The 26,223-nt window shown below is 33.7% G+C and overlaps 1 protein-coding gene across 7 annotated transcripts in view; it reads right to left on the bottom strand.

Annotated features, from left to right (window-relative positions):
* The window catches only part of TBC1D5 (TBC1 domain family member 5), a 535,195-nt gene that overhangs the window by 485,101 nt on the left and 23,871 nt on the right, over window positions 1-26,223 (bottom strand). For 6 of the 7 annotated variants that reach the window (XM_041733756.1, XM_041733755.1, XM_041733751.1 and 3 more), the window contains exon 2: window positions 8,076-8,138. The exons of the other annotated variant lie outside the window; for it this stretch is intronic. The gene's annotated coding sequence lies outside the window, so the exon portion shown is untranslated. The remainder of the gene's footprint in view (window positions 1-8,075; window positions 8,139-26,223) is intronic. 7 annotated transcript variants of the gene reach the window in all.

Here is a 26,223-nt window from a genome sequence, read left to right as displayed (position 1 = left end):
AAGTGTGAGAGTAAAATAAGGGCATTTTAACCCTTCCTAAGATGTATGTGCCTACAATAAGGAAATTAAACCAGAAAAAAGACAATGAGTTGCAATCACTAATAAGGACCAGGACAAAACTATCCAACGTCAGAGGATATCAAATTCTTGACCTTCTAAATTGCTTCAATACCTTATAGCATGAATGAAAATGGCAGTGGCAGCTAAAGAAACCAGAAGGAAAAATAAAAAATAACCAGAAGAAGAAAAAATCTAGAGGAAGCAATTAGAATCAAGCATTCTTTGCCTAGGCAAAGATGCCTGTGAGACTGGAGGGAAAACCCAGGACAATGGCTGTTAAGCCTTCAGATGAGTGTCTACATTAAACCAATAAATGACTGCCAAACTGTTACACATTCATCTCTAAAGTTGTGCTCATATAGATTATAAACAGTGTCACTTTGAAGATAAACAAAAATACGAAACTATACAAAAAATGCATGCATACACACACAATTTCACTCATGATAGGGTTTAACTGGATTATTTTATAATTAGATTTCATTTAAGAAACCAATAATAAAACAGTATAGTTTCTATGAAGAGAATGATTTTGAGATATAAACAACAGTTCAAAATGGTTGTAAATGATTATACCACTCATCAATTTCAGAATCTCCCCCAAAATTGATTAATTAGCATCAGTTATTTTTCAAATTTTAAGTGAAAAACTGTGCCTACTCTATCTAGGTATCTTATGGATAAAATAAACCTCTTTAAACTCATTACATATACTTCCTATGCAGTTAATTTTCACTTACAAAAATTTCAAAGAAATCAGAGTAATCCTCATAATCTTAACTAGAAGAGTGTTTAATGCTGACGTTTTGGGTTTTTTTAAACTTTATTTTATTATTTTTTAAATATTTTATTTATTCATTCATGAGAGAGACACAGAGAGAGGCAGAGACACAGAGGGAGAAGCAGGCTCCATGCAGGGAGCCCGACGTGGGACTCAATCCTGGGACTCCAGGATCACACCCTGGACCGAAGGCAGGCGCTAAACCACTGAGCCACCCAGGGATCCCCAATACTGAAGTATTTAATTCTACATGAATTGTTAGTTTTGATAGAAGCTCCAATTTAATCTGGAAGTATTCTTTAAGTACATGAGTTGGAAGAACTATGAGGAATAAGCACATATTTCTAAAATAGTGGTTCTCAATCCCACCAGATCTAATGTCCCTTTCTTTCTCTGTACTCTCCTGAAATGAAGTTCAGATATAATAAAATCTAACTACACAAAGAATTTTTTTTTTTTAAGATTTTTTATTTATTTATTTTTTTTATTTATGATAGTCACAGAGAGAGAGAGAGAGAGAGAGGCAGAGACACAGGCAGAGGGAGAAGCAGGCTCCATGCACCGGGAGCCTGACGTGGGATTCGATCCCGGGTCTCCAGGATCGTGCCCTGGGCCAAAGGCAGGCGCCAAACCGCTGCGCCACCCAGGGATCCCCACAAAGAATTTTTTTAAAATATTAATTCCCTAACCATAATATTAATAAAAAATAAAAGTAAAGTATAACAAAATACTTACTTCATTAAATAAATGCTTAGGTGTAGCTACTTAGAAAAGGAGACTAAAAGAGTCACATATCTGCACCTGTATATAATAAATAAATTTAGATCTAAGAGATAAAAGAACTCACTCACCATAAGAAGTACAAGAAAATGAAAAAGGAGTGGCATAGGAGAACCCAACAATAAAAATTAGTGTTGAGGTAAGTGATTAAAGACAAAAAGTTATTTCATGTGAAGATAAAGACAGAAAGAAGCTTAAATGAAATAATGATTAAAATGCCAAGACAAATTCTATACCATTCAAATTGAAAAAATTATGAAATACGGTGTGAGTGCAACTGACCTGGGTTTTATTTTTAAGTGCAGTGGCAAACAATTACCTAGGCTAAGACATGGTATGGTGTGGTTACAATATATCCCAGGAATACTACCACACTGTCAAGGCATACATACAGTAAGTCTCTAGTACTTAAAAATATGATAGAGACTACATCTTCCAAAAATAATAAACAAAGTAAAAAAACGTATTAGAAGTTACAGAGAAGTACAAAATAAACTCTTGTAATGATATCAGAGGAATACTGAACACAAGGCAACATAATAATTTTAAAATATAATTTTACTATCATTAATATATTTACATAATTAATATATACTATATGTTATACTATATTACATATATAATTTTATCATTCTAAAAAATGAAATTTTAATATTTAGGATGGCAAACATGAAATATCTTTAAACATTCCTTATTAACTATAAAATTCAATGAGTTCTATTAATTTAAAATTTAGTTTATTACAAAGTCTTAAATATCTTGTTACATATTTGCAATAAGTATTCTTGAGCCTCCAGTAAACGGCATTACTAAACTGAAAACTTTTCCACTAAATTTCTAGTTAGAACCTTTATATATAATAACATTTATATTATTTATGGATGTGGAAAAATGTGAAGTAAATTACACAGAATTTTGAGAGGATTTCTTTATTCTACTTAGGTTTCCTCTCCACACAAACTTCCCCTCAAGTAAAGATTCTTCGTGTAATATCTTACAAAAAATTGTCAGTACTATTATACATGAAAGTGTCACTGCTTTATCTTTGAAGAGAATTTAAGCAAGCAGACCTTGAAGTTACGTGGTACTCAGGACAATCCTTTGTAGTCTGAGACTGTCTCACACACTGTAGGATATGTAGCATCCCTGATCCACATCTATTAAATGCCAAAAACACTCCCACAGTCATTGTGACAAAAAGCATAATTTCCAAAATTCCACTTTTGAAGCAGCACACTCTTATTTAGAAATTACTAGAAGTCTTATAGCAAAGAGCATATTATAGTGAGAAAAACACTAGGAAAAAAGTGTTTCAAAAACAAAGAAACACTTATCAATTATACAAAAAACTATTACCTTGACAATTTTATCATCTTAACATCCTTTCTGTGGACTATATTTTTTGATATTGTGTAAAGAGAACGACTTAAAGAGATCTAATAACCACTCTAGGTCATATGTATATCCACTTTATATAATTTTTAATAGAAAGTTTTCCTATATAATCCTTTTAATATTCCAACATTTACTTAGTCAAATTAGGGTAAAAAATAGGATATAATCCACAAATTGTATGTACATAGGCAGGCAATGCTTACATAGTTTCACTTGTGTGGATTTTACTTTGTTTTACTGTGTGGATTTTACTTTGTTTTTATTGTTACTTTATGTTGTTTGGTGTTCATTGTTTCACTGAGCAACATCAACACTAAAGATACTATATTTATAATATTCAGTATTATTAAAGACTTATATGTATTATTTTGTTGCCCCAAGAAATCCTTACTGCATGAATCCCCTTTTTTTATTTTGCAAACTCAAAATTTAATAAGGTTCTATTTAATTAGTCAGGATTCAAATATACATTCATGCCAAATTTAGGAACCACATGGGAGGTTATGGAGAAAGGTATTTGAAACACTTCCACAGGACAACCTTGGGCTGCTCTCTTAATATATCAGTGCAGGGACCTACACTACTTCACATGCTATCCACAAAATGGACGAGGTGTGAAGAAATTTTGTGTTTAATGTGACCTTTGGCTGTACTCTCACTTGTCATAATTATAAAGGAGCTACTCTCAGAGCCAACATATAAGTCATGCTACTACTCTTACAACTACAGTAGTATTTTACAAAGTATTTTATACTTGCAAATTCAAGTCAGAATACAAGGAAGCTCCTCTTTTGTTTCCAGACATAATAGGGCTTTCTGAACAAAAAGAGTTCTGAGATTATACGTATGAATAAGAATTACTGCACAAGAATTTTTCTTTTTATTGTACATTCAAACAAAAATATGCCAGTGTGGTTATCTGTTTGAACTTAAATCATCTATGCTCTAAAGGCAAAAAAACTGGAACTTTAATAATCTAATTATGACCTTAACAATGTAATGTCATTTTAGATAAATACCTATCAATAGGAAATTAAAAAGAAAACTACAAAAAAACAAAAAACAAACAAAAAAAAAACCTTTTCGAGAGATTCCTATTTTCCTACACAGAATGTTACTAAGGAAAAAAGAAATGTTACTAAGGATAAATAGTTGTTTTAAAAAATATTTTGGCAAAAGTATCAATATACATGAAATGTGACATGATTTTTTAAGGGGGGGGGATAAAAAACACTGGATCATCCAACATAAAATTATAAATTCTGAAGTAAAACAAACAGGATTAGTTTTCAGTATAATATTAAAATATGCCACCAATGAAAAGATTTGCAAGGTAAAATGAACACAGAAATCCTGTAATGTATGATATGAAGAGAAACTAGAACTCTCTATTATACTATAAGCAACTTTGCCATCCTCATCTTTCTGTTCCCAATAGTAACACCATAAGCTGTGAAACATCAGTCATACTTTATAAAAGTCAGAACCACAAACTGCCTTGGTTGCCTAATAAAAACATACAAATACTGGCAAAAGAAGTCAGTTTTATCACAAAATCAAATATTTTTAAAGACATTGTGTGTGAATTAAGATTACTCCTAAATGTATGTTATATAAGGGTATTAGGAATTACTCAAAAGGTATGTGAGATAATACTATCACACTGTAGTAGTGTGTCCTGAATTGGAAGATAAATTATATGGCCATCCTAGCTGTTACAGTATTTCATATTACCTAAATTATGTATTTTGAGGATTTTATGATGTAACATTAATTATTTACTTGGAAACTCTAACTTAAAACTTTGTGTGATTCACATAGAACCCTACTGTTCATACATATGCAGCCACTTACAACATTCACACCATCGCTCAAATTCTACTACTGCCTAACTCTAGCTCACCTGCTTTCTGATGCCTTTCATATGCTTCAGACCCAGGATGAAAAAGAGGTCTCTTTGTCTTTAGGTAGCAAACAGAGTTAAAAGATCCCATTCCCTTAACCTCACACAAAGTCAAAACATTTTTCCTTACTCCCAGAGACTCTGCAGAATCTTTTAAATAATTACAATTAAGTGTTTAAAATTACAACTGGCTATGTTCTCATCCTTTTTATGCACATGTTAAAATACTTAGCTGTATGTTAAACAATGTATTAGAGTTAACAATACATTTGTGGCCATTTCCTATAAACGCTTAGACATCAGACTCTTAACAATACGTATTTAACTCTAATAATACCATTATTTGTACAAGGAAATCAGATTTGACCAAACAGAGGCCTGGAAATGGCCTTGGGCTTAAGAGTCCAAAGGCCTGAGTTTTGGACATCTACCAGGCAAACCATACAATCTCCCTGAGGCACAAATTCTTCTTTATGTAATTCTGATCCACTATACAGGATTATAAGAAGAATCAAATCAGAAAATTCAAGAAGCTCAAGTACTGCCCACTATTTAGAAAAGATGACAAAGTAATAACGAAGTGAATATACTTAACAAATTAAAGAGATAATTACATTCTCTTTAAAAAAAAAAAAAACACCCCAAACTGCTTAATACCAACTACACATGCAAAACTGTAATGGGCTAAGAAAGACCCTTGAGAGTCAGATTCAATGAGTCCTAATCTCAGTGCTATCACTTACTGCCATGTGTGTGGCAATGACCAAGTTATTTAAACTCCAAGTTTCTGTTTCCTCATTCATAAAATGAACACAGTAACTGTACTTCTCTCACTGTGAAAAACAACAAACAATCCATGTGAAACATGGAAGCATTGCACCTGCACACAGTAAGTGCTCAATAAATGCTAGCTATTATTATGAAAATCTCCATTAATGTCTCCTTCCAAAACCAATTTCTAAATAATTGTTTTCATGTCAGGAGAAAATTTCCCATATGTGTGCATATGTGTGTGCATGTGTGCACACACACACGTTTATCTTTCAATGAAGACCACTTGGATAATACAGCTAATACTCCACAAATACATATTAATAGTGTGTCTGAGTATAGTATTGTGACAACTAACATAGTAAGATCTTGCTCAACATTGGAGAAGGCAGATTTTTTCTTCAAAAGAAGTCCACATTGGCATACTGAAGCACATTTTGAAATAAAATTCCGTATCTGACAGTATTTGTGGTTGTTCATCTCCAAAACAGAAGTCACAGATATGTATAATACACACATTTTTAAATCCATGTATATAAATCAAGTGAAACCACTTCCTTAAAGGCAAACATATGAAGACGCTAAAGGAATATTCCAATTAAATATTCATATATTCAACATTTCAAAATAAGAAATGTGGGTATATATGTGCATAATTTACATTCCATAGTAAAACCTCTCTACAGAGGCCATTTTCAGCATATTTCAACAACATCCTGGGGTGCCAGGGTGGCTCAGTTAAGCATCTGACTCTTGATTTCAGCTCAGGTCATGATCTCAGGGTCATGAAATCGGGCCTCGCATGGGGATCTGCACTGGGTGTAGAGCCTGCTCAAGATTTTCTCTCCTTCTCCCTCTTTGCTTCCCCACCACACTCAGCCCCACCCCCCGCTCACACTCTCTCTCAAAGAAAAAATAATTAAATTACATTAAAAAACAGCATCCTAACCTGAATTGTACAATGTTGCCTTTCTCTGCAATGTTAAAACTGTAAAGTACACAGTAATTCATTGCAGGCAAATACAGAAGAAGACTAAGTTGTACATATGACATTCTTTTACCCAAATATCTACTTAACCTATTCATTAAACCAATTTGATAAGAGAGCCCTAATAACTGCACTACCTTAGAAAACAAAATCAGACAAAAGAAATATCTTATTTAAAAATAAAAATGTTACATAAGAGAATTATTACCTAAAGTCAGAGAAATTATAGCTTTCATTTATAAAGGCCCTTGTCCATTTTAGTTCATAAAATTAAGTGGCAAAAAACTTTCCATAAGAGATAGGACATTAAATATGTCACCATGACTGATATAAAAATCTGTCTCAATATAACATTGTTTGCTAAATACACTTATAATGAGAATTAAAAAAAAAAAAAACAAAGGCTACATTAGTCAAATTTATATCTCAGGGATCCAAATCTAAGTTGGACTTCATTTCTCTGAACTCTCCTAAAAATATCCCAGTGGTAAAATAGATTTGCCCCTACAACAAAATAACAAGACTATATTAGTTATTCTAAAGCAAGTAAGAAATACAGACTTGCCCTGTAGAGATACAAAGGATAATGTGGACTGAGGTTTACAAGTTCAATCTCAGTTTACATACTATAGGCTATATCATTAATTTGTAAGTGACTCTACAATGAGTATGCACACAACACATAAACATTCTATCATCAGTAACCCTAAACAGGTAAATTTAGAGCTAAACAAAGCATAACTGAAATTTCAACTCTACCATAAATTACTAAAAAAAAAAAAAAAAAAAAAAAAAAGTCCTTGGGCATTGCAATGAATACACTTTTGCCTTAGAGCTAATACTTTAATTTTAAAGAACTGCAAAGAAAAAAATCAAAACTAGTCAGTAACAATGCAGGCTCTAAAAGCAATAAACTCAAAATTAAGTTATAAATAATTTAAAGCATGTCATGAAGATGTATTAATAATTCATCAGATAAATAATTTACTAAATAATCAAATAAATAAATAATGAAATACATAAATAAATCAGCAAATAAATAATTCTGCAAAATAACCTAAACAATAAGTCACCCAAACAAATCACAAGCCTACAAAACTACAATGATTTTCAGGATTCTGATAGTTTTAAATAAGCAAATGTACATAAACTAGATCAATCCTTGTTAGAATTAGAAATATTTTTCAGTGTTATTGGTAAAATCCTCATCTCAATACATAAGAACACATTTTCAATTTTTAAAGGACTGCATTGGATTAGTTCTTATAAATTATTAATATGATTATAATATATCCTGCTCTATATTTTACATATAATATCTTTGCCTACATATTTTCCCCCAAACTGGATACTTAAAATATTCTTAATTTACACTTCTTTTCCAAAGTAATACTTACAGTATAATGGTGCCACTGCCTTTCTGATAGCTTTCCTATTTTCCCCAAGTGTTTGGAAATTTTCTGCAGAGGTAAAACAATAATTATTATAGATGAGATTTCATTACTAGTGAACAAGGTTTTATAATTGCACAAAGTAGCAATGGCAAGTGGACATTATTAGCTGTAAACTACGTAAAGTTTTTAGAAGTCTTTAGTGGACTAAGTGCAAGCTAACAGAGGCTAGCTTCCTCTATTGGAACTGACACACAAGCTGTTACAATTGGCAGGATTTCAGATATGAAGGCAAAAACTTTGAAGGACAAAGTGATTGGCTGACATTTAATGCTATCCTCAATTTGAGAAGCTCAAAGTCCTTGATAGAATACATGAGATCACTTAACTGCCACAATTTGAATATACTGACAATCTAATTAGAGCACCACATACAGACCAAACACCATTGACCTCATAAATCAGTCTTTGTTGGACATTTAAAGTTTTTATAGAGTATACCCATAGTATAGTACTTCTGAAATCCAGAAATAGTAGATCCCAAACTATAACAGCCTTGTGCACAGAGATGTGGGTTTTTTATGCATTACAGAGAATAAATTCAAACAATATAGTTCATTTGAAGAGAAGATTACCTACAGTCTTCAAGTGGAAGGGAAGATTCTAACTTCATCTACACAACTTCTCCATAAAGGTTCTTGAACTATAGATCCCTTAAATCTGAGCCCAACCTAAAAAAATGTATCAAATCCTAAACTGTCATAAATTGGGTAGAGCAATGGTTCTCGACTGGGAAACAATTTCCCTCCCAAGGGACATTTGGCAATGTTTGCATACATTTTTGGTTGTCATAACTGGGGAATATTAATGGCATGTAGCAGGTAGAGATCAAAGATGTTGCTAAATATCTATAATACACAGAAGAGACCCCCACAGAAAATCATCTGGCCTAAAATGTTAATAGTGCTGAGGATGGCAAACCTTAGGGTAGAATAAAATAATTTTTAGTAGTACATGGTTTTCCTCTTATAAAATAGCACAGATTTGGTTCAGAGATGTAAAGTCTGTTATGTGTGTAACATTATACGCAGTGGAATACCCTAGAAAAAAAATGTATACCCTTGAAAGGGGTATATGGGAACTCTGTACTTTCTGTTCAATTTTTCTGTAAACGTACAACTGCTCAAAAAAATATTTATTCATTTTTTTATTTTTTACTTTTTTTAAGATTTTATTTATTTATTCATAAAGACAGAGAGAGAGAGAGAGAGAGAGAGGCAGAGACACAGGCAGAGGGAGAAGCAGGCACCATACAGAGAGCCCGACATGGGACTCGATCCAGGGTCTCCAGGATCACGCCCTGGGCTGCAGGCAGCGCTAAACCGCTGTGCCACCGGGGCCACCCCTTATTCATTTTTTAAATGTGTATTCTTCACTTAAGTTATGAATAACTTTCTTAGAATCAATACTAAAAAAAAGTCTACAGTAACAAAAATGTTTTTTTATTTATCAAGATTCTTCCAATAAAGTTAGTAAGAGAACATTAAAAGTCACATTTACGAGCCAACTTTGTCAACGTGACTAGCCAAGATACTTAATAATATTAAAAATTCATAGGGCTTGGAGGGATTATTCAGATACAATACAATATACAATCCTCAATGGTTTGTGGCTGTTTTGTGAGTTCTGTTTTGGGTTTTTAGGAGGTTTATTTTTGCCTAAAGGCTACCAAGTGTTTTCTAAAATAATATTTGTAGTAATTATTAAAAGTACTTGAGAACAAAATTTAGCAATACAGCTATCAAAAATATCCAGAAATTATGTACCATTTTAAGTACTTTCCTTCAAATACCAATTATCTCTCTCCTGTCTCAAAGTAGATTTTTGTTTGCAGTATAGAACTAAAATCTACCAGGACATAGTGCATGTTCTTATATTTGATCTATCACATTACTACATAGAGTATTAAACAATAGTATCCTTATCAGATAGGATTAGGTCATGCCCTTCCCATGCCAAAAAATGTTTTGTGTTTTTTTAGATTTTATTTATTTTTTTTAATGAGAGACATAGAGAGAGACAGAGACGCCAGCAGAGGGAGAAGCGGGCTCCATGCAGGGAGCCCGACATGGGACCCGATCCCAGGTCTCCAGGATCAGGCCCTGGGCTGAAGGCAGCGCTAAACCGCTGAGCCACCCGGGCTACCCAAAAAACTGTTTTTAAGTAATAATATAATGACTTAAACAAGAAGGAAAAAAGGTAGAGAATTTCATGGAAATGTCCAGAAATAAATCATCAGAAACTGATGTGGCAGCTCCATTGAGGACCCAAGTTCCTTCCATCATTTTGCTCTACCACATACTATTTCTGCTCCAAGAAGACTATGAGCACTCTGGTGAATACATCCATGTTGTAGGCAACAGAAAAAGGAAGCAGAGGAAAAGGCCCACCCTGCTCCCTTTAATTCTCATGTATTATTTTAGGTTAAAACTTACAAACCATAGCTTTGTCCTTTGGCAACACCTAAACATTTCAGAGGCTAGGAAATGCTGTCTCCAACTTTGGTAATAATGCCCAGGTACAACATTGAGGTTCTTCTTACTAAGGAAGACAGGTAAAATAAATTTTGTAGGGCAAACTAAGACACACAGTGCAGTGCAGGTAACAACTTTTTGAAGAAAATAGGGGATGCACTCAAAATTTCTCATTAGGGGTTCACTGCAAATTATTGGTATATGTACTTACATGTTTGTATATGTGAAAGAAAACCTAACTGTTTAAGTAAATGTTTAAATAAATTTAGGGATAATCTCAGAATAGAATGCTACCGATAGTCACTAAATATCACACTTTAAAATTTTACTGATATGGAAAAGTGTTCAAATGTTAAGTGAAGAACAGGCTATAAAACATTTCATATAAAATAATCCCTATTTTATATAAATATAGCTACACACCGACACATACATATATGTATATGCAGTATATATTTATACATACACATAGGCATATCATATACCTATATCCAGAGAGAGACAGACCATATAAAATTCAAGAGAATGGAACTAAATTAAATGATAATAGTGGTTTAGGCTTTGGGAACTATAACTAACTTTCATTTTCCCCATACTTTTCATTGCTTTCTAATTTTTCTACAATGAACAGGTACTATACTTACAATTATTTTTCATGAAGATTTTGGCCTAGATAAGAAAAAGTACCTTATAAAAGTAGTCCGATTCAGGCTTCAATTTACACTTTTTACTTAGAATTTGCTGATGATAAAAAAAGTGGGGGAAAATCTATAATTGAGCTTTATCTTTCCCAAAACATGTAGGTTTCTCTTTAGTTGGTAGTAAGAAGCTAACCTCTCTGTGCCCCTCTTGTTTTCAACTTACTAACATTCACATATCACATTTGTCAGCTTTATACAAGTCACTCCTAGCCAGATGCTACATCCATCATTCTTAACAATTTACCCTGACATATTGATTACTTTGTTCATATCACTCCGTAGAACTAATCATTCGTACTTCATGCTTCTACAAATCCTTCCACTTTCTATATTTCTCAATTTTTTTCTACTCTACTGCACATTTTTCTGGTTACTTATATAATGGATATATCTAACAGAAATTACATCTTTCTTATATCTTAACAACTATCTTGCATTGTCTTGAATTTTCTAGAGCTATTACTATATACATATACCATTCTTACATTGGTATTAACTCTATTGTCTATAGTCTCATAATTTGGAACACTTCGAAGTTCTCACATTTTCTAGAGTGATTCAATTTCCTAAGCCCCCATTGCTACCTTATAAAAAGAGAAAAACAGGAAAAAGGCAACCAACTGATATATTTAGAACTACTAATATGTGTATTGGATTGACCAAAACAGCCAACAAACAAAAAAGTAAAATATATGGTCCCTATACTCTAAAACTTGGTCAAATAAGACAAATATACACAGGACAGGGAGGAAGGGAGAGACAAAGAAATTCAAAACCAAATTTAAGAAGAGGCAAGTATATAATCAAGATAATATGTACTTAATGTACATATTACTTAATAATATGTACCAAAAGTATTATGTACTTAATAATATGTACATAACTTGTATTACATACAAGTATTATGTACTTAATAATATGTACCAAAAATCCAAAAGTAAAAGCCACAATCACAGATAATCAGATTAGGCTCTTCAACTGAGTTCAAATCAATATAGGGCTATGACAGTGGTTCTCAACTATAGGAGACATCATCCCCTACAAAGAGCATTTGGCAATGTCTGTAAACACTTTTGGTTATCACAAATGGAAGTCACTATTTGCATCTAATGGGCAGAGGCCAGGATTGCAGCTAACATCCTAAAATGCACAGGAGAGCCCCTACAGAAATGAATTATTCAGCCTAAAATGTCAGCAGTGCTAGAAGCAGCAGTTGGGAGTCAAAAGAAGAGATAGCATTTAAACAGGATGGAATGACATGAGTAAAAGAATGATAACCATAATATAAGATGTCTTTAATAAACCATAATATGGCTAGTGAAAGAACAGGGGAAAAGAGATTAGAAAACATAACTGGGCATAGACTGTGATGGGCCTACACAATAAGTCTGACAGACCAAGGAGATAAAGAAAAATACCTATTATAATAACAAAAATATAAGAAAGCTGAGGCGCAAAATAGCAACATATTTGATAAGAAACAAAATTGTAGATAGATGGGGACATTGATTTCCAGCATATGGCAGACTAGATACCTTGATACTATTAGATATTACTTCTAAAAGTTAGTGGAAAAATCTATTTTAAAGAACTGCTTAGCTAGCAAGAAAGTACAGTATTCACATAAGCCATAAACAAAAGTAGAATAAGCAAAACCAGAACCAGCTTTTATCGTGAGAATGTGTGTTGCACTGCAGAAAACTGGGCTTACATTTTGATGGCTACAGAGGTTCAGGAGATAGACTCTAAAAGTCTGTCAAAAGGAAACACCTATATAAAGCTGTTATTCCAAAGGGCCACACCCTCAGGTGAAGAACACCACAAAGATCTCCCTCCTGTTATCCCTTACAGGCATACCTACTCCTAGAGCCCACCATCTCTAACCCCTGGCAACCCCTATATTCCACCTCTATAATTTTGTTATTGCAAGAATGTTTAATCAATTCTCTTGAGTAACCACAAAACGTAACCTTCACAAAGGTTCTCAGACTGAATCACACTACATGTAATATTCAATAAATCTCATATGACAATGTCATTTCAAGTACTCTTAAACTGTTAGTATACCCCCAGGCATCTGGGGGAAACATAGGCAAATTATTGGTGAAAGAATAACTTCAATTCAGGCCTCAAAGAATCCAGCAATTTTCAAAAAAGTCTACTCAAAAAAAAAAAAAAAAAAGTCACAAAACATCCAAGGATATTAGACACAATGAATGAGTCAATACAAATAAGACAGCAGGATTACACTACAGATTCTTCAATTAGTGGACAGATTATATAATAAAAATGTTCCAATCAATAGAAAAGTTTAAAAATACATATTTACAAGTTAAATAAATCCTCAAGAAATAAAAACATAAGTTTTAATTCAGGGTAAAAGTTAAACAGCCGTCAATAAAAACAGAGCAAGAATTAAAAAGACATTTAAAACCTATCTAAAAAAAAAAATTAAAAAATAAAAATAAAAATAAATAAAACCTATCTAAAATTCAGTTCATAAAGAGAAAGAAAAAATGTGTAAGAGCAGGTAAAAAATACAAAGAATAAGGTCTAACAAAATAATTCTGAAACTGTCTGGAGACATTTTTCAAATTGCCAATCCATTGAAGACAAAAACTGTAAAATGCAATAAGTGAGTTTCTTCTTTAAACAATCTTGTGCTTGGATGTCACAGGAATATCAAGTTGTCATTAAAGGTTTCTAAAAGTTTACTTCAAATTTCTGTCCTTAATTCATCACATACCAATAAAATAAATTTACAGACCAACACTGATCTGAAGATCACGCTTTAACAATGCTCTAAAACACAAGTAGATCAGGACACCTAGGTGGCTCAGCAGCTGAGTGTTCGACTGAGGGCGTGATCCTGGGATCCTGAGATCGAGTCCCACATCAGGCTCCCTGCAGGGAACCTGCTTCTCCCTCCGCCTATGTCTCTGTCTCCGTGTCTCTCATGAATAAATAATCCTCAAACAAAAGAAAAAGTAGATCAAGATTAGAAAAGAATTTAAAAGCAAAAACAGAGTATAGAAGATATTCAAATAAATAATGGTTGAAAATCTCCCAGCTTAGCAAGATGCAACTGGACAATCTAAGATGTAAGAAAAAAACAGATAATAAAGATATAGGTAAACACATGGTTAATTCATTAACAGTGCAGAGGCTATATCCGCCACAATTACTACAACACAATTCCAAACTAGCATTTTCCACTATCATTTTTAAAAACAAACAACTTGGGCTAGATGTACTCTAAATAAACAAAATAGAAACAGAGTTAGTAAAGAGAGTTACTAAAGACCAAGTTTTAAGAGCTAATGATTTCCTCTCCCAGTGGAAACATTCTGTCCATACTTCCACTAAACACTAAACTCGGCCCATACTGCTACTAAACACTAAACTCGGCCCATACTGCTACTAAACACTAAACTGTGTTTAGTTTATTAAGTTAGAGTTATTTTTAATGTATAAGTTTATGAAACAAGAAATACATTCTTATCTTAGCACAGGCTGAAAATATCTTCAATTATAGTGAAATGAACAGGATTCCAATTTCCAGTAACTGTCCTTTACAACATGAAGTAAACTACATAATACTTCAGCATACTTTATCTATCAAATCTAGGCAGAAGTTTCTTTTATTTCTAAATGCAGTTCATTTAAAAGACCGTGCTCAGTCATCTAGCAGAAATCAAATGTAAATTCAAACCTACTTGAAAAACAAGAAATTATGGGCATCACACATCCTGAGGAAGAACCATAACTAATATCTAAGTGTTTGGTCATTTTCAAATGTATAACACACATCTAACTGACGCATCACAATAACCTGATGGGATCTTGGTTTTATAAAACAGATATAATAATAGCTAAAAGCTTAAAAATTGAAAGAACATGTCAAACAGCATCAAACATACACAAATATATATATAAATTAAATATAACAATATAAAATAGAAAAAGATATCCAAAATCTAATCAGTGGCTGCTGCTTAGCATCATTCTCCATCACATGCAATTGAAAGGACAATCACTAGGCATACACAGCAAATAAACTAAATGATGTATTAACCAAATTCAAACAATTCAAGATTTTTAAAAATTGTATTGCATATTGAATCTTAAGATTTATATGGTACTACATCTCACTCAGGATATGGAAAAATAATTTAAATAGAAAAAAAAAAACCTGGGCTAAGCTGTTACAACATCCATCAAGGAAAAGTGATGAGAATGGCAGAGATTGTCAAACCATTTTGAAAAGTTCAGGGACAAGGTCCTTAAATAAGAGAAAGTTTCCTCTAAATTATTCCGTAGATATATTGATTCTAAGTTAATGCCTGAGACATAAAAGACACAAGACACCTTAACTTTGTGGTTTAGAATAAAGATGGTTTTAAGCTGCAAATTCATGAAGTTTTGTGGGTTTTTTTTTTTTTTTTTCAATACATTGCTTCAACCAGATACAAGAGTCAGGCTATAATTTTAAAAAAAGTTTAAATATTTATTTATTTGAGAGAGCATGTACGCACATGTGTACACACGCTCACCCGTGAGTGGAAGGAGAGGCAAAGGGAGAGAATCTTCAAGCAAATTTTGTCCTGAGGACAGAGCCCAATGGGGGATCAATCTTACAACCCATGAAATCATGACCTGAGCCTAAACCAAGAGTCAAACACTTAACCAACTGAGCCACCCTGGCACCCTCCTGTAATTTAAAATTTTGACACCCACACCAAGTTTAACTGATCATCCATCTATTCTAATAAAAGAAAAAATGTCCCATGGTGCCTTTTGAGTTTTTATTCAAGGTTATAATCGAATTTGTGTGTATTCTTCTCAGGTGCTTCCAGTCTTCTTTGTGGAGAGAAAAAGCAGGCTTCAAAAACATATCCACATATACATACACATACATATCTACATACATATATGTAGAAAATGTTCCCATAATTCTTAGTTTCTCAATACTTCCTGATCCTTACGTAAAACATGGAAGTGAATAGGTAAATAAATTTTTTAAATAATACCAAAAATCAATGGTCTTTAAAATATATTTTTAAGTTAAAGCAAATCAAAGAGCTTTTAATGGCACCCATAAAAACAAGCCACAAAGCCAAAATTCATCATAAACATTTGCAAATAGCTTAAAATTGGGAGGTTAGTATGTTTCATCCCTTAAGCTTACCTTAGGGACACTCTAATAACTAAAATTACCAACATCTGAAGCTTAACATCCTTACTCAAATAATCAAAAGCTTTTCCACTGAAACACTCCTAATAAGTGCTGCAAAAGGCAATAAACTCATCTACATGGGGATTTGGGAATAGAACCAAAAATTGCTAAGAGCAATCATTAATTTTCTTCAGCAATGGGTATTTTAAAATAATTGTGCTAATTCGTTCCCATTCCATAGTATCTTCCTAAAATTCAACTCGAAAAGAATGTACCATGTTGGTACTACTTCCTCACAGAGCCAGTGCTAAAAAGGGTACAGGTTAAGGGTCTCACCCTTTTTGCTCAAACCAAAACGTCACTCCTTTGTTAGAGGGTCACAGATGTTATGCATGAAGGAAAGCTAATTCTAATAAATGTCTAGGTTTAATCAGCTATTCTTTTCCATAAACACTGAATCTAGCAAAGAATTAACTCTACCTTTACACACACACACACACCATTAGTAAACTGTTCTTTTACAACTTTTTAACCAACTCATTTCACGAATAAAATCTTTAAAATCACACATTGTATTTTTTTTTTTTTTTTTTTTTTTTTTTTTTTATTTATGATAGTCACAGAGAGAGAGAGAGGCAGAGACACAGGCAGAGGGAGAAGCAGGCTCCATGCACCGGGAGCCTGATGTGGGATTCGATCCCGGGTCTCCAGGATCGCGCCCTGGGCCAAAGGCAGGCGCCAAACCGCTGCGCCACCCAGGGATCCCTCACACATTGTATTATAGAAAAATTGGTAACAATTTAAAATTACACATTGTATTATAGAAAAGTAATTGGTAACCATGTTATAGACAACTCTTTCAGCAATTAAGGAGTAACTCTAGTATTAAATTGCAAATATTAGCAGGAAAATCAAATGGAGGAGATAGTTCATGCCTTGTTCTCACCTAATTACGAAAATTATCTAAAGAGGTTATAGGACTTATTTCAAATTCTATACAGTTAGGAGCCATAACTATTCATAATTATACATTTGAGCTTAAATTATCTTAAATATTCTGAATTTAAATTATCTTTATGAATTTTATGAGTACACCATTCTTATCATTTGTACTAATCCTTTAACAAAAAAAATCTAATCTAAAATTTTAAGAACTGTATTTTTTAAAATAAAGTCATTAATTTTCAGTCACCTTTTGATTGCCATTTACATGTAAAGAAATATGGGTTATTATTTTTGCTTTTAAGTTCTCTAACAAAGAAATAAAAATCATTAAAGGTTATTTTAAGTTTTTAAATTTAAATTGGTGGGTTTTCTAAACTTTCGGATAATTTTTGGTAAATGCTTTTTGTTTAAAAACTATAAACTTCCATATAATTATAAATGCAATTTTAATCTAAGTTATCTAATTTGACATAATTTAAATCAAAGGTATCATGAATAGTTATTATAACTTTTAATTACACTGTATTTTAAACACTTATTTTTATAACACTAAGAAAAAAATTACAGGTCATGCACTATCTCCATTTTACTGTCAACATATTTTTATCACATATGAAAACTGAGTCTTATGGTCCAAAAAAATACATTGGATAGGGCATTATATCCATTTTTCTCTCTCTAGTAACATTCACAATAATTTTCACAGTTAACTTATTCAGAAAATGTGAATTCATATTTTAAAGTACATTTTATGGGTAAAGGTCATAGAATCACTTAGATACCTAAATTTAATTTCCTGAATAGTTACTGAAAAGATTAAACTACTATAATCAAATACTACATACAACAAAAAAATTCAAGGCAACAAAATGTCCAAATAGAAATATTTCATGTTTCTGCTATAAGCCCAATTATTTCTATATATTCTGATACACAAAAACCAGGTAAAACAAACAGTTGTTGGGAGTTCTTATATATATATATAAGATAGATAGATAGATAGATAGATAGATGATAGATAGATGATAGATAAGAAGATATATATATATATTTTTTTTTTATTGGACTTCAATATGCCAACATACAGTATAACACCCAGTGCTCATCCCGTCAAGTGCCCCCCCTCACTGCCCATCACCCATCACCCCATTCCCCCGCTCACCTCTCCCTTCCATTACCCTTTGTTCATTTCCCAGAGTTGGGAGTCTCTCATATTTTGTCACCCTCTCTGATTTTTCCTACTCATTTTCTCTCCTTTTCCCTATAATCCTTTTCACTTTTTTTTATATTCCCCATATGAGTGAAACCATATATAATGATTGTCCTTCTCCAACTGATTTACTTCACTCAGCATAATACTGTCCAGTTGGGAGTTCTTTTTGATGGCTTTTACTTTTGTGAATTAAGCAAAAATTTAGGGGTTAATGGCTGATAATATAGCTTCCCCACAACAACACACATAAACTAAATAAACAATGAATACCTTAAAATAGTTAAACTTCTCTCCATCTTTCTTGACACTGATTAGTATACTGAATAATTCTAACTTTATAAAACTTAACTTTTCCTAGAAGCTTCAAAATTATTATCCTTGGTATACACACTTCTTAAAACTTTCAATACCATACAGAGTTTTTTTTTTTAATTGTTTTTTTTTTGTTTTTGTTTTTTTTTTATTTATGATAGTCACAGAGAGAGAGAGAGAGAGAGAGGCAGAGACACAGGCAGAGGGAGAAGCAGGCTCCATGCACCGGGAGCCCAATGTGGGATTCGATCCTAGGTCTCCAGGATCGCATCCTGGGCCAAAGGCAGGGGCCAAACCGCTGCGCCACCCAGGGATCCCCCATACAGAGTTTTAAATAGCTTACCTTAAGTATTTCAACTAATGTCCTCACCTTTGGAAGGTTCCTATGTAAATACTTCTAAACTGGTCACTTCTACATATAAAGTAGGCTAGAGATACACAACTGGACATTCTTGATGGAAATACCTTTTACCAAACTCCCTATCTATAAAGGAATCTACTCAGCAAACTGACTCTAAAACTGGAAATTAGACTGAATCAGGATAGTGGACTAAACATACATTGTAGCCTCTCCATTTCATACCAAATCTACAAAAATTAGATCTGAAATACATAGTTTCCTGATTTTCAACTTCCTGAAAAGATCAATTGTAATTCTCATTCATCAGTTCTATGAAATACCTTTGTTGTTTTTAAATATAATTCTACTTTGGGCTAAGCAGTCTTGTATGAATTTCTGTTACTGGCACAAAAGAACCTAACTCAGGTGGCACAATGATAATTCCACTGATGATTCCAACACTGACCAGACTGAAAAACCAGAAGGTAGACTGGAAACTATGAAGAATACCAGAAAGACTGAAAACAAAATCTTAACTGGAGCACAAACAACAAAAACTACCACATTTCCTGCAAAATACAAGAGTTTCTCTGAGAATGGTCCAAATACAAAAAAGCTCTATCTGAGACTAGAGGGAGTCTGAGGCTATCAGCAGTGCAAAGTAAGAACATTAGGCAGGCTACCTCCACACCTCTCACCTTCATTCCCCAAGGCTAAGCAGCCAGTTAGAGAGGTATGTCGGTTTGTCTGTGTGCCTCCCCTCAACCTCCCACTTTCAAATAGGAGTGTGGACCCTTGGTAAAAGCCAGTTTGCAGAAGACTGGTACCCTACCTAAAGAACATGTACCTAAAGATTTTATTATTAAAGGTTTCTGAGGAAATTTGTAAAATGATCAGTCAATGTTTTAGGAAGATTAATCTAGTCTCAGTAAAAAGGATGAACTACGAGGCGTGTGGGTAGCTCAGTCAGTTGGGTGCCTGACTCAGGGTCATGGGATCCACCCCCACATTGGGCTCTATGCTTGCTCAGCAGAGAATCTGCTTGGGATTCTCTCTTCCTCTCCTTCTGCCCCTCCCTCCTGGTGTTCACACATGTCCCTGCCTGTGAGCACATGCGCTCTTTCTCTTATATAAATAAATAAATATTAAAAAAAAAAAAAAAAAGGAAGAAGAATGAACTAAGAAGTGGGAAGAATACAGACAGGAAAGCCAGTCAGGAAACACTACAAGCATGTTAAGGACTCGAAATCCAGACACTCTATAAACAGAAAACACAGATTCACCTAGGCATATTGATATGAATAGAAAGAACTTGTTGAATGACTTGATGCTTTGAGAGAGGAAAAAGATAAAGACAGCTTCAGTCATTTATTTTCAGAAAATGCTCATTATAAGCTTTGTTTATCACAATATCTGTAGCACTTAGATACCTGTAAATTAAATTATTAAGTTAATCTGAGGATGAAGAAGTCAAAAGCAAACCTTGAGATTTGGGGCCCGAGAAGGTTAGGTATGAGGCAAATAAAGAGTGAAGTGTGGAGAGAACACTTGATTTTATTTTTTTTTTAAGATTTTGTTTATTTATTTATTCATGAGAGACACAGAGAAAGAGAGAGAGAGGCAGAGACACAGGCAGAGGGAGAAGCAGGCTCCATGTAGAGAGCCTGACATGGGACTCGATTCCCGGTCTCCAGGATCAGGCCCTAGGCTGAAGGCAACGCTCAACCACTGAGCCACCTGGGCTGCCCTAGAACACTGGATTTTAAAAGGCTAGTAATTATTTCAGTTTTAGAAATGCTTTGTTCTTATGAAGTTTATTTTTATGTAAAAAAAAAAATCTGTATACCAAACATATTTATAGAAGTTTTTAACTTTCTATGATGAGGTATTTGGTATGTGTAGAGAATCTGATAAGAATACATGTAATCAGGGGCAGCCCGGGTGGCTCAGCGGTCTAGTGCTGCCTTCAGCCCAGGTTGTGATCCTGGAGACCCGGGATCGAGTCCCACATCGGGCTCCCTGCATGGAGCCTGCTTCTCCCTCTGCCTGTGTCTCTGCCTCTCTGTGTGTCTCATGAATAAATAAAATCTTAAAAAAAAAAAAAAAAAAGAAAGAAACCATGTAATCCGTATCATAAAGCCCAATAATAAAGTAAATACGATAAACTCATCTCTGGCCTAGGAAGTAGAATATGAACATTATCTTTAAGTTCCTAATGTGTTCACCCCCAATTTTCTAACCTGCCCCACAACCCACATAGGAAATTACTATCCTAATTTTTGTCTTAATCCTATCTCTTACTTTTCCTTAACATTTTACCCTGTTTTTGTATAATTAAACAATATGTTTAGTTTTTAACTTGTTTTCAACTTTCCCATTAAACTTAGAATCCTACTACAAGGCATACCTTATTTTATAGTACTTCATTTTATTGCATTTCACAGATATTGCCCCCCCCCTTTTTTTTTTAAACAAACTGAAGGTTTGTGGCAACCTTGCATCAAGCAAGTTTATCAGCGCCATTTTCCCAACAGCTGCTCAAACTGTGTCTCTATCTCACACTGGTAATTCTCACAATATTTCAAACTTTTTTCATTATTATATTTATTATGGTGATCTGTGATAAGTGATTATGACTCACTGAAAGCTCAGATGATGGTTGACAATTTTCAGCAATGAAGTATTTTCTAATTAAGGTATGTACATTGTTTTTAGGCATGCTGTTGCACACTTAATAGATGATAATACAGCATAAACATAACTTTTATATGCACTGAGAAATCAAAAAATTCATCTGATTTGTTTTCTTGCAATATCTATTTATTAAAGAGATCTGGAACCAACCAAGCAGTATCTCCAAGGTATGCCTGTATGTGTGCTTTTTCAGTGAAGACACATTATTTTCACCAATATTATATGTTTCTAAGACAGTGCGGATATATGTGGTTACAGGTCATTCATTTGCAGTACTCTATAACACTTCAATATAGGACTATATAAAAACTTTAACATATGCCACAACTTCATCCTTTCTCCTACGTGTATATTTGAGTATTTCTAAGTTCAGGCTATTAAAAATAATGCTTCTAACAAATCATTCTTGAACACATCTCCTGGTGCATATATTCAAGAATTTTTCTTACATAACTAGAAGTGAAACTGTGTCACAGGTTACACACATGTTCAGTTTTACAGATAATGCTAAATTATTTTCACTTTATTATATTCAAAGAAAACTTATTTAAATTAAAAAGCCAGTACACCAAAAAACATAAGCAATGTAAAACACATGCCTAATTAAATTTCAATCACAGGTAAGCACTCAAATCCACGTTAAAAATAATCACCACCACTCTGTTACTGCCCAGCATTACAAGTTAAAAGTATTTAAACATCTCACAGAAAGTCTCCTTACTCCTTTTGTTTGCTTAGTGGATATCTTCATCCTAACATGCCACTCTCTTAGGCAAGGTTTTCTGGATGGAAACAATAGAAACCTATACAAAGGAACTTAGCCCCCTACGAAAACTTACATTAAAAAGAAAAGTATCTCACAGAACTGATAGGTAGGAATTACAGTGGGAGCTGGAAATTGGGTACTACATACAAAGCTGCTAAGAATTAAAGCTATTCTAACCCTCCGGAACAAAACTGTCTCTCAAAGGTAATAGTTTGTCCCTGGCAGTGGACTTCATTTTGGTCTCTGCACACCAGTCTCCTTCACTGTTTCTCTATGACCACAGGCTAGTCATGGTGTCCATGCCTCAGTAATACACATTTTTCTAGGAGAAAATCCCAACAGAATCTAACTTGAATCTTTTCCAACAATTTCAAATTACTGAAAAACTGTTTAGCCCAGTTTAGCATAGGGGTCTACCTATGGTCCCAACAGCTATATGTACTGGGAATATGAGGGTCCTACTTTTACAAACATGGCTACAGAGGCCTACTCTTGAAGCAGAGGCATCAATTCTCAGACAGGGCCTAGGATGAGCAGATACCAGAGAAAACATCTATAACAACTACCAAGGGAAAACAATGATAAGTAAAATGGATTGTAACTGCGAGAAACCTAACCATAATTCCACACAACTCACTGACTCCTACAATCAGCATTCAAAAGTCAAACATGCAAATACCCAGAGGTCATTCTTATAGCAGATACCAGCAGTTTACTATCTCATTTTTCTCCGCCTGCCCCTTAAGTATACTTTGGAGCTATGATACCAAAAGCACAAGTAACAAAAGAAAAAAATAGATAAACAGGACTAAAATTTTAAATTTTGGGCTTCAAAGTACAGCTCAACACTTGAACAAAGTGAAAAAATAATCCACAGAAAAAGAGAAAATGTTTCTAAATCATTTATATAATAAGGGACTTGTATCTAAAATATATAAAGAACCTCAAAATTCAATAACAGAAAGGCAACCCAATTAAAAACTGGGCAAAGGATCTAAATAAACAAATCTCCAAAGAATATATACAAATGCCCAATAAACACCTAAAAAGATGCACATAATTAGTCATCAGAAAAATTTCAAACCACAATGAAAAATAAAGTCAGCAAAATGGCAAAGTAGGGAACTTCAAGTTCTCTCAGCTGTCAAAACTAGCTTTGTTAAAACTGGAAAACAGGTAAAGGTTTACAACAACCAAGCAAATGACTAATCAAGAAAAAGACAATTTCAAAACCTGGCATGGCAGCAACCTTAATCTATGTCCCAGTATGGAACTCTGGTCCCAGAGACAGCAAAAAAACCTTTAAAAGAGAGTCACAAATTTGTGTGACTATCTGTTCTCATCTGTCTGGAGACTACCTGAAGGACTTATGCAATCTGCTCATCTCTGTTTCACCTAACTCACAACTCAAGCAAAAAAAGAAGTAGTCATTTGAAAACACAGCAGACAAAACCACCTAAAGATGCATGGAACAAAAGATTACTATTTAAACACACAATCAATTACCTAAGGCACAGGAGCAAAAGCTAGAGAGAATTCCTTTAAGGAATTAAGAGTATAAATGGACCTGTGAAGACAACATGTATGCCCACAACAAAATATATGGTCAGAAAAGACCTGAGAGATCTCTAAGCTTCCACCTTAGACTGACCACTGGGCTCAGTGCAAGCCTGGCTAAATGGATTGTCCTAATAATCTATAAACCCTGGGATAGGTATTCTTCTATTTGTTTAGAATTTTTTTATTTTTGTTATAGTTTCTGGCATTCAGGGCAGTCTCTGTCAAAACACTGGCTGAACACAAACTGGGGAACATAGAATTTACTGAGAATATATGACAAGAAATAAAGTCTTTGCAAAAAATAAAAAAAATAAAAAAGATTTGAGAAAAATCACTAAGCAAAATGGACTACTGGAGCCTCACAAACAAAAAAAGAAAAAGAAAACCAAACCTTGAAGAAAGGGGAGACATGATTTACAGAGTTATCACATTATATTTATATGCCCAGTTGTTCCAAAAAAAAAAAAAAATCACAAAACATAGAAAGAAACAGGAAAGTATGGCCCCTCCAAAGGAAGGAAATTAATTGATAAGAATGTCCCTGAGGAAATCCAGACATCATACTTACTAAAGGCCTTAAAACTATAGTCTTAAATATGCTCAAAAAGTTTAAAGAAAACATAAAAAACAATAAAAACTCAGAAAAAAACACATATGAACAAAATTAGAGTATCAATTATAAAACAGCAATTACAAAAAGGAACTAAACAGAAATGCTGAAACTGAAAAGCACAGTAACTACAATGAAAAACAAAATCACTACACTGACCCAAGAGCAATTTCAGCAATGAGGAAAAGAATCAGTTAACCTGAATGTAGGATATTTGTAGTTACTGAATCTGAGAGATAAAAGAATGAAGAAAAGTGAAAGTGAACAGAACCTAAGACACCTAGAGAGACATGAAGCTGACCAACACAGATACTATGGGAGTACCAAGAGGAGGAAAAAGAAATGAAGAGAATATTTAAAGAAGACAAAAATATTCCCAAATTAGATGAAATTGATGAATCTACAAATCCAAGAAGCTTGATAAATGCCAAGTAAAATAAATTCAGAGACCCACTCTAACAAAACTACTGAAGCCCAAAGACAAAAAGAGTATCTTGAAAGCAGCATGACAGAAGTGATTCCTCATGTACAGGGAAGCCTCAATAAGAGTAACAGCTAATTTCTCATCAGAAATCATGGAGGGCAGAAGGCAGGGATAACAAGTTTAGGTACTGAAAGAAGAAACTTTGAGATGGTTCATTTTATGTTTCAACTTGACTGAGACACAGAATGACTAGACATTTGCTCAAACATTATTCCAGATGTGTCTGTGTGGGTGTTTCTGGCTGAATTAACATTTGAACTGGCAAACTGAGTAGATTGCCCTCTACAATATGGGTAACCCTCATCCAGATAATCAAAGAACAACACAAAACAAGGAGGCTGCATAAGAATGAACTCCTCCTGCCTGACTGCTTTGACAGGTCTACAGTCTTTTCCTGCCTTTGGAGTTGAACTGAAATACTGGCTCTCCCTGGATCTGGAGCTTACCAACTTTTATACTAAAACTTATACCATAAGCAATCCTGGTTCTCAGGCCTTCAGACTCTGACTGGAACGACACCACTGGCTCTCTTGGGTCTTCAACTTATCACTACAGATCTTGGGATTTCTCAGCCTTCAAAATCACCTGAGCCAATTCCTTAACAAATGTCTAAATAAATGTGTATGTGCATGTACGTACGCACATACTCTATTATTGGTTCTGCTTCTCTGGAAAACCCTGCCTAATACAACTGTCAAGCAAGAATTTTGTATCTAGGAAAACCATCCTTCAAAAATAAGAGCAAAATTAAGGCATTCCCAGATAGAGGCATCTGGGTGGTTCAGTCAGTTAAGCACTTGACTCTTGATATCAGCTCAG

This window comes from Vulpes lagopus, chromosome 19, assembly GCF_018345385.1.
Source record: "Vulpes lagopus strain Blue_001 chromosome 19, ASM1834538v1, whole genome shotgun sequence".
In the NCBI taxonomy this organism is placed as follows: Eukaryota; Metazoa; Chordata; class Mammalia; order Carnivora; family Canidae; genus Vulpes; species Vulpes lagopus.
This window is presented reverse-complemented; position numbering and strand designations above follow the sequence as displayed.